The sequence below is a fragment of the Tenrec ecaudatus genome, chromosome 1 (genome assembly GCF_050624435.1).
Source record: "Tenrec ecaudatus isolate mTenEca1 chromosome 1, mTenEca1.hap1, whole genome shotgun sequence".
Classification (NCBI taxonomy): domain Eukaryota; kingdom Metazoa; phylum Chordata; class Mammalia; order Afrosoricida; family Tenrecidae; genus Tenrec; species Tenrec ecaudatus.
This window is the reverse complement of record NC_134530.1, coordinates 244,487,464-244,503,778: the sequence shown is the minus strand read 5'-3', so window position 1 is coordinate 244,503,778 and position 16,315 is coordinate 244,487,464. Positions and strand designations below refer to the sequence as shown.

The window sequence follows — 16,315 nt, the reverse complement described above, 5'->3', positions numbered from 1 at the left end:
TGAGGCGGAGTCCAGCCTTTCTACCCACTCTGCCACCAGCCACTCCACAGCAAGCTCTGCTTCTCTTCTACATAGTTTGTTGTGTCAAAGGGAAAAGCAGACTGTCTGTTACAGTAACCAGTTTGCTGAAGGATTGGACAGCACCTTACAAGGCTTCACCAATACTGCAGGTAAATGAAATGTCACCGAGCTTAAGTACAAAGAATCCAGGAACCCACAAGGAACTTCCGATTGACACACATCGCCAAGCTCTTGCTTGACACACACCATGGCAAGCTCCTTTAAGCATTAGTTTGCTAATGATGTTTAAGTCTTTTAACAGTGTGGGTCAATTAACAGCTTGTTCTATGGCTCTTGGAAGGCCAGCCTGGAAGAAAGCTTTTCCTGAGATCATGCTGGGACACAAAGGGAAAGGAAGGAAGAAGGGTGCAGGCAAGTTCTGGGAGGTCTACTGGCCAGGTCATTTTGAACATCAGCTCACAGGAAACAGTGAATGGAAAAATAGACAATAGAATGTGAGGGGAAGGAAAGGGGGGTCAGAGTCTGGGCTGCATCTTCATCAGAAGCCTCTCCTTAAGCTAAACAACTATGGTAATTCTATTGAGCTCCCTCACAGTTGCAATAACCAAACAGAGCATACTCACAGTTATGGATTTTTAAGGAAGTTGACAGGTGACAACTTGGGAGCAGAACCAAGAAGCATGTAGGCTAACTCTCCTTTCTTTACTTCAGGACAGTTCTCTTATCTCCTCTCAGCCAAGTAAGATTCTTCTTGGCCTCCAGAGGACAGGCTCCCCTTGGCCCTGATTGAGCTTGGTCTCTGCCCTGCTTGGCTTCATAGCTCTTTAGCTCCATGGAGAAGCGTCTGGATGCACTCTGCTCTACCAGGAAGCCTGTGGTCCAAAGGCTGTCAATTTTCTTGGTCTGTGGGTCAGCTTGGTAACTGCAGCCATCTCACTCTGCTGACCAGGAGGCCCACCAGGGCAAATCCTGCCCGTCTCTGGGTTCTGCTGCTGGCTTTTCTCTCCATTTTGCTTCTCATTATCACATGCCTTTTGCAGTGTTACAGCTGTGTGTGTGTGTGTGTGTGTGTCCTGGGTCTTGGAGGTGCTCAGTGAAGCAATGCTGCATCGAAAGCGGTGCTTCTCAACCTTCCTAATGCCATCACCCTTTCATACAGTTCCTCATGTTGTGGTGTTTCATTGCTACTTCATAATGCTAATTTTGCCACTGTTATGAATCATGTGATCCCTGTGAAAGGGTTGTTCGACAGCTCCCCAAGGGGTCGCGACCCACAGGTTGAGAACCTCTGATCTAAAGGCTGTGCTCCCCAGCCAGCTCTTCTTTCTTGATAACAGCGAGTTCCTTTTCTGCTCTGAGATTGACTCCGTTTTCAAACCTCTCAGGAGGGCAACACAGTGCCCTGGAACAGCACAGCCGATTCACTAACTTCAAGTTAGAGAGGCAAAAAAGAAGTTTATTTCAGAAGGTTTCACCAGTGGAGAGACTGACAGCAACACAGGCTGTTTTAATGATGTCTTATTTGAAATCAGAATATAAAGAATATATACATTTGACTTCAGAATTCAAACCCTGGAGAGTCAAGTACAGATAGATTAACACTGACTTCAGGATAAACACGGGAACAGCTGCTGACCGTGAGAAATCAACTAGAACAAAAGATTCTTTAAGTCTTATGCCAGTCTCAGGATGTTTCTGTTGCCTGAGTAAGATAGCTATACCTAGTCGTTTGGTCACTAACAGGCACATAAGAGAAGCCCCTCAGAATTATCTGGCTCTTGCAGGTGACATCTGCATCCAGGCTGTTTGCCTCTGAGCAATGTAGTGAGTTAAAGAAATCCCACAGAGCCTGAATTAAGTATAGAAACGTAGGCTAACTGCATTAAGCAAAGTAATTTGGGCTGTATGACTAACCTCTTTACTAAAGTTTTATACACCTTATTTGCATCGTTAGCAAGCTGTTCGTTCCCACTGGTGTGCCTTATTTTCATAGACCCATCCGATCACTGTATGGGAGTTGCAAAACCATGTATGGCCAACAGGGTCATGTTAAGTAATTCACTGCACCACCATTCAAGCGGATTCTTTTGCTGACACTTCAAACGTGTAGTTGAAGTCACGCTGGTTATGGCAATCATTGTATGTAAGGAAAGAATAGAGAACTTAAGAGTCTTGTCTTGGTCAACGCAGCCTCCCTTACCCCTCACCCCCACCCTTCAATTCTTCTTTTTCCTCTTTGGGCACAGATTCACTCTCCTCACTTCAATTTAGACAATGAAGGTCATGTAACAATCTGTAGACTCAGGGGTCTTCATCTAATGGCCTCTGCTGCCCTGGCCTGGAGCACGTGCAGTTTAGAGCGCAGTGATGTTAGCTCCTTTGTGGAAAGGAGAAGGCAGATGGATGGAGAATGTACAGTTGAGGATACTGGGCATGGTGGCATTTGGTAAGAGAAAGGCTGATTTAGGATTCAGCTGGCAGGAAGACTCCAGCTCCACTTTCAGCCTCTTGTCTACCATATTGCAGGTAGATCTTTATATTTGCCTTCTTATCTATTATTTAATGAGTCCCTTATTTAAGAACTCCAATGTTTGTTCACAGATTTAGTCATTTCTTGGATTTAATTCGGTGACAACACTGCAGAACCGTTCAGCAGGAAATGGCTATGCTGTGTTCTACAGACATCAGAAATACCCCGAGGGGAATGTTAATGGGAGAGAACATAATGAGCCTTTGTGTGAAGAGTAACATGTGGATCTATTTTATCTTAACCGTTTTCAACAATGCCCAGGACCTAACTTTTATGAGGGTACAGGTTTTTCATTAAAAGTAGTTTTTTTCTTAATTTGAAACACTTTGCCTTAAACATTTTTGTCCCCAAACGAAGCCTCAGGCCAAGCCTCTTCTTTTGCTGTATTCCCCAAATAATGTTGGTAAATCTTGATGGTAGCCAGCCAAACACCAAGAGGCTTCTTTTTATTTTCCATGAGGATTTTCTTTTGAAAGAAGTGTTCTTTTAGATAAATATCTTCTTCTAAAGAAACAAAAAAAAAGACACACACAGAAAAAACAAAACTCATTGCTGTTGGATCAATTTTGATTCATAGAGACCCTAGGGGGCAGGGGAGAACTGCCTCTATGGGATGAGGATGGATTGAGCATAATTATAAACATCCAGGGTACACTTACTGAAGTGGGAGCCCCTGTTCCCACAGTGTCCTTGAACAACACATCACAGTCATTCCATTATCCGTAATGCCAGCTCCCTTGATGTTAGCTGCTATTCAGATGCTCCTATTCATAATAACCACATACACAACAAAAGGAAACATACTAGTGGTCCTGCACTATCTTCATGATTAACTGTAGTCTCGACTTTTGTTATTCATAGGGTTATCATAGATTGTTTATACTGAAAATTTCCTTTATAATTGTCTACTTGCTTAAAATATAAATTATACAAATATATATGTATAAAATGTATCTCTAATGTTTTACAATAAAGGAAAAACTATTTTGATTTTTAAAATGAATGTAATGGAGTTTATGCTAAAATATGTCTGTAGCAACGATGTGCGCTTTGCTCTCTTTCTCTCTTTCTTACTTTCTTATTATTAATTTTACAGTCCTTAAACACATTAAGCATAGTTATTTGAAAGTCTGGGTTTTTATGTATGTTAGATTTAGATACCCTGTGGTTCTGTTTAATTTTAATTATCATTTATCTTGGTTTTTAGCCATATGTTCAAGCTTCATAAATGCCTGATTATATTTTAAATTTGTGCCAGTTATTGTGTATAAATTAAAAAATAATAATTTCAGTTTCTTTAGACTGTTATTCATCCAGAGATCATGTATCTTTGCTTCCAGCTGGCAACCATTCTATAGACACAAATAAGCACTGGTTGCCTACATCTCAAGTGGAATTGCGATGATTTAAGCACGCTACGCTCCCCAGATCTTCTCTCTGAACGGAAGAATTCATTCTCTATGCTGCGAACAATACTTGCAGTCGTCCCTCAGTGGTCAGCCCTCTCCAAGAATTGTCCTCTGCCAGAGAAAGGCACTTTGACCAGGGCAATACCCTCTTCCCAAGAGAACCCTACAGCCAATGACGGGTCTGAAAATCAAAGACCAAGCCCATTGTAGTTGTGTGGATGCAACTGTTGATATTGACCCCACAGGAAAAGGAGAACTGCGTTATGAAGTTTCTAGAGCTGTAAATCTTTATGGCAGCAGACTGACACATCTGTCTCCCATGAAGTAACTGGTGGATTTAACCGACTTTTAATTAGCAACTGGGTGTGTTAACCATTGCACCAGCCAAGCTCCTTGAATAGTCGGTGAAAGTGCATAACGTTCTGGCAATATTGTCCCAACTCGGTGAAATGCTACAGAACTGTGTCAGTTTTAGAGCCCTCCTTCCACGTCTTCTTCTGGATCCAGCTTGACAGCAGCTCCCTGTCAATGTACTACTGCAACCATTTCTAATGAAATTCAGCAAACTTCTCCTAGCATGTAATATTAATGATGTTATATGATAATTCTTGTATTGGAAGATATTTCTTTAAAATAAGTACACATATGGCTCTTCTTCAGTTGGTTGACCAGACAACTGTTTTCCAAATGTCTTGGTATTTTCCAGTTGTGCTTTCAGTGTTTTTTTTTTCCAGCTTGTTGAAGCATTTCCTTTGATATTCCATGAATTCCTAGAGCCTTGTTTTTGGCGAATGCTTTCAGTGCAGTTGGAACTTCTGCCTTCCATACTATTGGCTCTCCATATGCTGCCTCTTGAAATGGTTGAATGTTGACTAATGCTTTTTAGTACAGTGACTGTATTTCTTCCATTATTTATTTATTTTAAGATTTATTTTCCATCTTCTTTTAATAATGCCAGCTTTGCTCAATATTTTCTCCATGAAATCCTCTAATATTACATCTTGAGGCTTTACTTTTTTCTTCAATTCTTTCGCTTGACATTTACTGAAAGCCTTCTTCCTCTCTGGCTTTCTAAGTCCAAATCTTTTCACATTTCATGATAATACTCTGCTCTGTCTTCTTTGAGTTGCCCTTTGAAATTTCTGTTCAGCTCTTTTACTTCATTTCTTCGATTTGCTTTAACTATTCTATGCTCAAGAGTAAATTTCAGAGTCTCTTCTGACATCCACTTTAGTCTTTTCTTTCCTTCCTGTCTTCTTAATGGCCTTCTGTTTTCATTGTGCATGATGTTCTTGATGTAGGATATTCTGCTTTAATACCATGTTGCAATGAATTGTTTACATTAGCTACTGAGTAGGAGTAGTATTCATTTCTGCAGAGTGCAGAATGCAATACGTAGAAGTTCAAGTTTGTAAGATAGGGCTTTCTACTCTCAAGAAGAGTTAGTCATAGAAACTCACAGGAACAATTCTACCCTAATCTATTGGGTGGCTGTCACTTGGAATTGACTCCATGGCAGTGAATTTTGTTTTCTGTGTTTTTTATTTATTAGAGGAAAGACACTTTCGTAGTCTTTAGGATTGATGTAATTAGTCGTGGACAACTGAAGATACCTCTATGCCCCTCTGAGTGGGTGTGTACAGGCTACAACTTCCTCTGATCAACCACAGATTCGAGTTTGGCTATAGTTAAAGGTTGGCATGAATAAATGACTCAGATTCAGGTCAGAGGCTGTTTCATTCCCTGTGACTGCCATACCAGTAAATAACTAGTACAGCTATTACTGCATACACTACATTACAATGCCATGTCTACGGCCCATCTTTAGTTTCTTATGGAAGTATGACAAAAGAGTAAGGCACTGCAAAATGCTGTGTAGGATGAGGAATCTGCCAGATTACAGGAGTTCAGAGAAATAGGCTATTAAATAGAACAGGAGAACATGCCTAATGGGGATAGGAGAAGGACTAACAGAAGCAGCTCAAACTTGGCATTGGTGGAACACCTCTCCAAGAGAGCCAATCCTTCTCCTATCCCCATTATGCATACTTTCCTATTCCATTTCCTGTTGCCCATAGCAGGTCTAGCTATATTGCTCTCCACAATGAAATCCTGAGGCAGTAATTCTCTTACTCGGCACAAAGTATACATGGGAACCTTAGTCAGGAAATAAAACAACATATTGCATTGAGAAAATCTGCTGCAAAAGGCTTCTTTAAAGCATTAAAGAGCAAATATGTTCCTGTGAGGAGTAGGATGCACTTTACTCAAGTTATGCCCATGACCCAAGTTCACTGGCCTCATATGCATAAAACATATAAATGAGAATCATAGATGCTTTTGCATTATGGTGAATATATTATTGACTGCCATAAGTATGAACATCTATTTAGGAAGAAGTATAACCCCAATGGTCATTAGAAGCAAGGATGGTGGGGTCTTGTCTCATGTGCTTCTCCCCCAAAACCCCCAAATTTTATTGGCATATAATTAATATATTGTAAAATTTCATAGTTCAATCACATTAAGAAGTGTTGTACAATTAGTGATCTACAATCAGTTTTAGAACATTTTCTTCATTTTTTACTCATAATTATTGTGTGCCCATTCCCCCCAACACCCTTGCCATACTGACAACCATTAATCCAGTTATTGTCTCTATAGATTTACCTATCCTAAATTTCATAAATAGAAAATCAATTAAAAAACAAACAATTGACTTATGATGGACTTTGGGTCTCTAATCTGCCCTCCTACTTATTCCCATTGATATGTTTTTGTTTGTTTGTTTTGTTTTGTTTAGTATTAAGGTGGTGGAAGGACCTTGGGCTCCTACTCAAGCACTCCCTCAATGCATGAATACTTTCTTCTATTAAATTGGCACTCTACGATGCTCACCCTCCCGACACAACTGCTGAAGCCAAAGTGGATGAACAAGTAAATGTGGTGAAGAAAGCTGATAGTGCCCGGCTATCAAAAGAGACAGCATCTGGGGTCTTAAAAGCTTGAAGATAAACAAGCGGCCATCTTGCTCAGAAGCAACAAAGCACACATGGAAGAACACACCAGCCTGTGTGATCACGGCATCCCGAAGGGATCAATAATCAGGCATCAAAGAACAAAAAAATCATATAATTGGGTGCACACCTCCATGATAGGATTGCTGAGGACAAACGGGTACATAAGCAAATGTGGTAAAGAAAGCTGATGGTACCTGGCTATCAAAAGAGATAGTGTCTGGGGTCTTAAAGGCTTGAAGGTGAACAGGCAACTATCTGACTCAAAAGCAACAAAGCCCAAATGGAAGAAGCACACCATACTGTGCGATCATGAGATGTCGAAGGGATCAGGTATAAGGCATCATAAAAAAAAAAAATCTTACCATAGTGAATGAAGGGAGAAATGCAGAGTGGAGACCCAAAGCCCATTTGTCAGCCAATGGAGATCCCCTCACAGAGGGGTCTAGAGGAGGAGATAAGTCAGTCAGGGTGCAATGTAGCACCGATGAAGAATACTGCTTTCCTCCAGTTCCTAAATGCTTCCTTCCCTCCCCCCCGCCCCCCCCCCCCACTACCATGATCCGAATTCTACCTTGCAAGTCTGGTTAGAGCAGAGATTGTACACTGGTGCAGATAGGAGCTGGAGGCACAGGGAATCCAGGGTGGATGATACCTTCAGGACCAGGGGTGTGAGGGGCGACACTGGGAGGGTAGAGGGTGAATGGGTTGGAAATGGGGAACCTATTACAAGGATCTACATGTGACCTCATCCCTGGGGGACGGACAACAGAAAAGGGGGTGAAGGGAGACGCCAGATAGGGCAAGATATGACAAAATAATAATTTATAAATTATCAAGGGCTCATGAGGGAGAGAGGAGCAGGGAGGGAGGGGAAAAAGAGGACTTGATGCAAAGGGCTTAAGTGGAGAGCAAATGCTTTGAAAATGATTATGGCAAAGAATGCACTGATGTGCTTTATACAATTGATGTATGTATATGTATGGATTGTGATAAGAGTTGTATGAGTTCCTAATAAAATGTTAAAAAACAAAACAAAAACATTTGCTCTCCACTCAAGCCCCTGGATGTTCGCCTGTTTCTTCATGGAGCCTTTCTTTTCTTTTTTTTTTTCTGGCTTTTCCTTTCTTCTTACTTTTATTGCTGCCAAATGTCCACTCATTGCCACTGTCCAAAGGCTCAGAGTCTGAGGAGGCGGCGGGCAGATTCGTAGGTGGCTCCTTCTCCTCAGTCACTGCGTTTCCATTTGTCCAAGGACTAGAGCTCCTGATCCAGGTATGATCGCTGCTCATGTCCAGTGTCTGAGTGGACCACGCACGGCCATTCCGCTTCTTTCCCATGGTAGTCCCTGCACCCACGTGGATGCTGCCCCGACTCCCCTCTAGCCCGCCTGCCAGCCGATTACATTGGAGAATAATGTCTTTCTGAAGAAGTTTGTAGAACTCTTCAATTTCTTTATCATTCACATTTATGTTTCATTTAGCATAAATTGTTATAATAGTTGAATTAACTGAATTTCTTTCAGGAATGTAGCTGTCACATGGAAAAATATCCTTAGAGTAATAATGGTCAATTAACTGAAAGATGAAGCAGAATGACGTTATTTGAATCCACAGCCTCCTGAGGGCTAGAAGCATTAAGGTGACATTTGTTGAACGAACTTGAGTGGCCTGGAAAATACAGAGCAAGCAAATACCTGTAGATGTAGTATGGATTCTAAACTTGGGAATAAATAAGTTAGGAATAATAATAAAAACACAAAAACAAAACTGAAACAGCTTTAAAATGGGCCTAAAGGACCTGACCTGATCCCACCACACCAAGGCAAAGCACTGGGGGAGTGTAGTGGAACAGCAAGGGAATGGAGTGACAAGGTCCCTAGGGAATGCTGAAAGTGGACTTTGGGGCCAGGGCGTGGTGCCCCAACAGACTGGACTGGAAAACACTCCTAAGGGCCAACAAACGATCCTTGAACTAACTACAAGCTTTTCTTTCTTGATGTGTTTTGTTCTTTGTCAGTGGTTTGTTGTTGTTGCTTTGTTGTCTGGTTGTATACCGTTGCTTTGTTTTCCTTTGTCTTGTTTTCATGCATGTTATTGTCTCCACAGGTCTGTCTAAATAAAACAGGCTGGATGAACTATCTGGAGGAAAACAACGGGACAGACAGTTCTGGGGGGACTTGGGATAGGGGGAGGTGGGGGGTGGGTAAGGAAGTGGTGTTAACAAACACAGGGACAAGGGAACAACATGAGACCCAAAATGGTAATGAAGGGGGAGTTGCAGGCTTGGTAGGGAATGATGAAGGGTAAGGTTACATAAAAAAGAGGTATAGCTGTAACCCAGTTGGGGACGGAGCATGGTAGTAGGGCAGAAGGAAAGTCAAGGGAGATGGAGGAAAGAGCTCAGAGTCAAAGGGAATTTATAGAGGTCTAGACAAAGACATGTACATGCAAATATATATATATATATATATATATATATATATATATATATGGATGGGGAAATAGATCTATGTGTCTATATTTACAGATTTTGTATTAAGATAGCGGAAGGACCTTGGGCCTCTACTCAAGCACTCCCTCAATGCATGGATACTTTATTTTATTAAATTGGCACTCTAAAATGCTCACCCTCCCTACACAACTGCTGAAGCCAAAGTGAGTGAACAAGTAAATGTGGTGAAGAAAGCTGATGGTGCCCGGCTATTAAAAGAGATAGAATCTGGGGTCCTAAAGGCTTGAAGATAAATAAGCGGCCATCTAGCTCAGAAGCAGCAAAGCCCACATGGAAGAATACACCAGCCTGTGTGATCACGTGGTCCCAAAGGGATCAGTTATCAGGCATCAAGGAACAAAAAATCCTATCATTGGTTGCATACCTCCATGATAGGATCACCAAAGACAAACGGGTGCGTAAGCAAATGTGACGAAGAAAGATGATGGTGCCCGGCTATCAAAAGAGATAGTGTCTGGGGTCTTAAAGGCTTGAAGGTGAACAATTGGCCATCTAGCTTAGAAGCAACAAAGCACTCATGGAAGAAGCACACCAGCCTGTGCGATCACGAGGTGCCAAAGGGACCAGGTATAAGGCATCATGAAAAAAATATATATATATATACCATAGTGAATGAAGGGGGAAGTGCAGAGTGGATACCCAAAGCTCATTTGTCGGCCATTGGAGATCCCCTCACAGAGGGGTTTAGGAGAGGAGATGGGTCAGTCAGGGTGCGATGTAGTACCGATGAAGAACACAGCTTTTCCCCAGATCCTGGATGCTTCCTCCCCCCAACTACCATGATCCGAATTCTACCTTGCAGGACTGGATAGGGCAGAGGTTGTACACTGGTGCATATGGGAGCTGGAGGCACAGGGAATCCAGGGTGGATGATACCTTCAGGACCAGGGGTGTGAGGGGCGATCCTGGGAGAGTAGAAGGTTAGTGGGTTGGAAAGGGGGAACTGATTACAAGGATCCACATGTGACTTCCTCCCTGGGAGATGGACGGCAGAGAAGGAGGGGAAAGGGAGACTCCGGATAGGGCAAGATATGACAAAATAGCAATCTATAAATTATCAAGGGCTCATGAGGGAGGGGGGAGTGGGGAGGGAGGGAAAATAAAAAAGAGGACCTGATGCAAAGGGCTTAAGTGGAGAGCAAATGCTTTGAAAATGATGAGGGCAAAGAATGTACGGATGTGCTTTATACAATTGATGTATGTATATGTATGGATTGTGATAAGAGTTGTATGAGCCCCTAATAAAATGTTAAAAAATGGGTCTAAAGGAGATCAAATAATACGTTTGACCTAACTACATCTTCCAAAATTGACTTTACAATTCACTCTGTCTGATAACAGGGTTATTCACACCCCTATAATGGGAAGAGAGTCACGTGACACTAAATCCATGTATGAACCCTACAAACTGAGTTTGGGCGTTTACTGTTATCCACAGTCTTCTGTGAACGAGATGTTCACAATCTAAACCCTGATCCCATTACCTCCTTTGGATTTGAATTAGATTCCTTTAATCCTTGGACCATGTAGGCTGGTCTGCGTCTTCCATGAGGACTTAGATGACTCCTCATTTAGATGGTTGTCTCTGGAGAAAGAGTCCATGATTAGTAAAGTAGAGGGTCAGTGAAAAGTAGCAAAACGCTCAATGCGATGAATTGACCCGATGTTTGAAACAACCAGTTCTGACAAAGCACAGATTGTGCGGGTGGTGAAGGACTGGCTACTGTTTCATTCTGTTGTAAATATGGTGGCTATGACTCAGAGCTGACTTGATGGACTCTAAGAACAGCAACAACAACACATTCTCTATGAATGGCTGGGGATGGATGAATGGCTATATGATATTAAATATTTATTAAATCCTCTTGAGGATTTTACCAACTCACAACAAAACTAAATATTTTTCTAGTGATCTTATTGATTTTAGAAAATAATTTAAAATACATTTGGAAGATTTAGACTAATAGTCTACTTTTGATATCTATGCCAGGGTTACCAAAATTTTATCTGTATTCATTTATTGTTCATCCAACTTACATTTTTAAAAAGGCGATATCAAGACAAATGGAGCAGCAGCGCAGAAGAAAGATGAAAATTTGGGCAATAAATTACAGAATATGTGAGTAGAGATGAAGGAGTGCACTTTACTTGGGGAATTCACAACAATGACTGCTGAATAGAGACAATCCTTTCTCTGCCTGTGGAACATATGAATGTAACTCCCACCCATATTTTTAGCCTCTCAATTTTCTTGTAAAGCAATTATCCCAGTTGTACTATGTGCTGCACCTGTGCAATTATGTGAATATGAAAAAACAGGCCTCCCCATCATTCCTACCACTAGAGTTCACTTGCAATACGTGTCTCACATAATTACATCAAAATCCCTATTAACTTAACATTTCCCCCCCTTGAATTCACCATCTCTTCAGTGATAGGTTTTGTGTCAACTTGACTGGGCCAGGATACTCCCATGATTTGAACTAACATAATGCAATCAACTCCATAATGAGATCTTCTGTGAGTTGTGAGAAAATTTGAATGGAGTTCTATTCCCACAATTAGGTTACAGCCTTTATACAATAGAAAGGAAGTTTCATTTGCTATGTGGCCTGGAGTAGACTCTCTGAGAAGATCTCTTATCTTCTTGCTTGTGTAGATACTGTATCTGTCTTTCCCCCCCCCCCCCAGGGGAGAGCATGAACACAGTCCCCCATTGCCACAAATTATGCAGCTGAGTTTCCCACATTTGGGGAAATCACAGGGGTCATCACATCCGAAGCGCAATGGATAAGCCTCTCCCTGGGCAAACCACCTTCGTGATCATCTTATCTCCCCTGCCAGGTAAGTATTACTGTATCTGTCTTTTCTACCTCCCACCTATTGTTCCTTGGCTTCAACCAGTGACCTGCCATATTGCCTGCTAACCTTGGATTCAAACACCTTTGTTCTATCAGTCTATTGTCTTCCTGTTTCCTGTTTCATCTTCCTGCTTCTCCGCTAGGCAGTCCTGTCAGAACATCTGACCTACAGACGTAAACTAGTCTGGTACCGTGTTAGTCACTTTTTCTTCTTTTCATTTCTTTTTTTTTAAACTAGCTTGTGTCACAAAAGAAGTTAAGTCTATTTCTATTCCCGTTCCTGGTTTCCATATGTTGTGAGTTTTATCTCTTTTCTATACCTATGGGAATAGAGATACCAAAAGGGTAGGGGAAGCAGGGGAGAGGTGAGGAGGGAGGGGGAACTGATCACAATGAATGGCACATAATCACACACACCCCTTGTCAGGTGGGAGAACAACAGAAACCATAGGGGAATGGAGATGGTGGCTGGAGTGAGATTTGAAAATAATTAACAATCTACAATCTCTCAGGGGGCCACAAGGCTTGGGGAGGGAGAAAAGGAGGGAAAAGGGAAGAGCTGATCCCAAGGGCTCAATGGAAAAAAGTAAAGATCTTCTTTACTTTGAGTTGTGATCCACTCTGAAGGTTATATTCCTTGACCTTCATAAACAAGTGCTTCAAATCCTCCTCACGTTCAGTAAGCAAGGTTGTGTCATCTGCATATCACAGCTTATTAATAAGCCTTCCTCCAATCCTGATGCTGCATTCTTCTTTATATAATCTAGCCTCTCTGATTATTTACTCTGCATACAGATTGAACTAGTATGGTGAGAGCATCCAGCCCTGGCACACAACTTTCCTGATTTTAAACCACGCTGTATTCCATTGGACCGTTTGCACAACTGCCTCTCAATCCATGTGCAAGTTCCAATGAGCACTCTGCTAGTCTGGGTAGGTTAGAGAAACAAATCCATAGACACTCATATTTGTATAAGAAGAGCTTTATATAACAAGAGCCAATGAATATTGAGAAAATATCCCAGCCCAATCCAGATCAAATCCATATGTCCAATACCAATCCATAAAGTCCTCTTCAGACTCATGAAACGCATGCAATATTGCCGAATGCAGGAAGATCAAAAGTCAGTGAATGGGAAGTTTTGTGGATCCCGTGGTGTTGTAAGCATCTCAGTACTGGCAGGGGTCTCCGCATGGCTCCTCTCACTCCAGAGGTCTGGCTCCATCAGACTCTCTCCATGTGCTTCCTCCACAGGGATGTCTTGCAGAGAGTGAGCATGTGTCCCACCTCCAGCAAGGTATTTATTTTCCTGCTGCCTCCTAATGAGGTCATCAAGCAACTACCTGGTCGACAGGCTAGATTCCACCTCTTTGCTCTGAATCTTCAAATTGACAGCACATTATGTAACTATCACAAGCACAATGAAGTGTTCTATTCTACCTCTTTGCTCTGAATCTTCAAATTGACAGCACATCATGTAACTATCACAAGCACAATGAAGTGTTCTAGAATTCCTACTCTTCTCTAGGCTATTTGGAGTTTGTTAAGATCCACACAGTGGAATTTTTTTTGCCTAGTTAATAAAACACGAGTAAACTTCTTTCTGGTTTTCTCTGCTTTAAGCCTAGATCCATTTGACATTATCAATATTTCCTGTTCCACTCCCTCTTCTGAATCATTGGTTTTAATATTTGTTTTTTCTTCCCCAATTCAAGATTGTTTGTTACCTTTTGAGAAAGACTCGATAACTTATCTGTGCCACTATTTATTATCTACTTTCTTCCCTCTATTTTGTTGTTGTTGTCGTCTTTAATTCTTCAATGTTATCCGTGATTACTTATTTTGGTACATATGGTTCTGTTTTACTTTGTGTATTATTATACTAGGATTTTTCTTGATAATAATGTCTTGTCTCATAAATTTGGGTCACTATCTATTATTCTCTGGTCATATAATTCCCTAATTCTTTTGAATACTTTTTGTAAGCACAGTGTTGCTTTTCTAAACTTGTTAGTTTTTCCTTATGTGAAAATGATTTTGTTCCTCACCCTCCCCTTCATATTTGAGGACTAATTTTGCTGGATATAAGATTCTTAGTTGACACATTTTTTTTCTTTAAAAAATTTAAATGTATCAATCTGTTGCCTTCTTACCTGTATAGTTTCAATAAAAAAACTGAACTTATCCTCACTGGTTGGCCTTTCTATGTGATTTTTTTTTCTTGTGTTGCTCTCAGGATTGTTTCATTTTCTTTTCTTTCTTTTTTTTTTTTTTTGCTTTTTGTTTGTTTCTCTCTTTTTTGGGGTTTCATTTTCTTATGATGTGTTTCCATGATCTTCTTTAGGGAATAATTATTTTGGAATTATCTGGGTATCTGGAATAGGTATTTTGTGTTCTGTGAAAATATCTGATAAATTATTTTTTAAAAATTCTTCAAATATTTTTTTCTGTATTTCTTCTTTCTGCTCTGGAATGCTTATCCAACCAAATTTTTTCCTTTTAATAGTGTCCCATGTTGGGTTTTATACAACTCTTCTGGTTTTTTTTATAGCTTGATCTTCTTGTAGTTTGGTCTCATGAGATTTGTGTTTGACATCACTGATTCTTGATTCCTTCTGTTTTGCTTTTTCAAAGTGTCATTCAGCTCCAATATTGTAGTGTTTGCATTTCAAATTTCTTTTTGGAGTTATTCAAATGTTAGATTGGTCTTGTAGTGCTTATCTGAGTTCCTCTATTTGATTTTCTCTTTGTTCTGTATTTGTGTACACATTTGGCTACTTACTTAAAGCAGCTGAAGGGAATCAATCTAAATTATCTCCTGGAAGAATCTAAAGCCTTTTCCTTCTCTAAGACCTTTTCTGAGTCCATATCTGTATGTATTCCTGTCAAATAAGTTGTTTTTCTTTATTTCCAGATGTGCGCAGTGATTGACTGCTGCTTCTTGGACATGGCATTAACAGAAGTCTGTCTCTGGCTGCCAAGCAATACCCACACACTTATTGTAGATCTCAAGCAGCCAAGGGTGTTGCCAGCCAGATGCCTCTGGAGCTGCCTCTCCCCCCATGTTTCAGACCTCAGCAGAGAAGACAGAGTGGGGGCTGCGGGAAGAGAGTTAATAGCTCATTTTCACACCCGCCTCTAACTAACCTCACAGAGGACACTAGCACCCTCTCCCAGCATACTTACTTAGGGAAAGAGAAGTCAAATCCATTCTTGGGGTGGGTGGAGGGTCGGGTGAGAATGTGATTGAACTCAGTGGGAAAATTCCCACATTCCCACATCCTAGGACTGACAAAGTCATGGCCAATTTACTCTATCCCAGCTGGATAGTCAAACAAACAAACTCTCTGCCACAAAGTCAATGCCAACTCACAGAGGCCCTACAGAATAGGGTAGGACTGCCTCTGATAGTTTCCTAGACTAGAACTCGTTATGGGAGTAGAAAACCTCATCATGGATATCACAGATCTCGTCAGTCAGCACCATCCTAAGAACCCAGTGGGAAAATATCTTCTCTCAGGGTAGAAAAAATAGTGAGATTTAGTATTGATGCTACTGGTGAATTTTCTTTTTTCAGTCCACAACACCCAATAAATTTGGTCTCTCCCATTTTTTTCCTTTAGTACTGGTACTCTCTGACTTATATATGATATATTCAACCACATTGCTTTAATGGCCACGTGTGTGGGAGGTAGGGTGAGGTGGGGGAGGGCATCCTCAGTACATTGTCCTGGTAGGACATGGGGAAAACATTTGAATTGCAAAGATATGCTCCAAGAATTTGGTCAGGATGATATGATGGAAATGATGTCGGTGGGGCGGGAGGGCGGATTGTCCTTATGGAAAGAACAATGAATTTAGAATACTGATCCTGAAACCGTTCATAGATCATGCAGAAGGTGTGCCGGACACATCAAGACCTCATAGATTTGAAGTGGAGAAAAGTACCGAGGAAGAAGGAA

General features: G+C 41.1%; 1 non-coding gene across 1 annotated transcript; it reads right to left on the bottom strand.

Annotated features, from left to right (window-relative positions):
- Window positions 1-12,179: 12,179 nt before the first annotated feature.
- Window positions 12,180-12,343, bottom strand: LOC142437955 (U1 spliceosomal RNA). Its single transcript, XR_012782452.1, has one exon. It is a non-coding gene; the product is annotated as a U1 spliceosomal RNA (small nuclear RNA).
- Window positions 12,344-16,315: the final 3,972 nt, after the last annotated feature.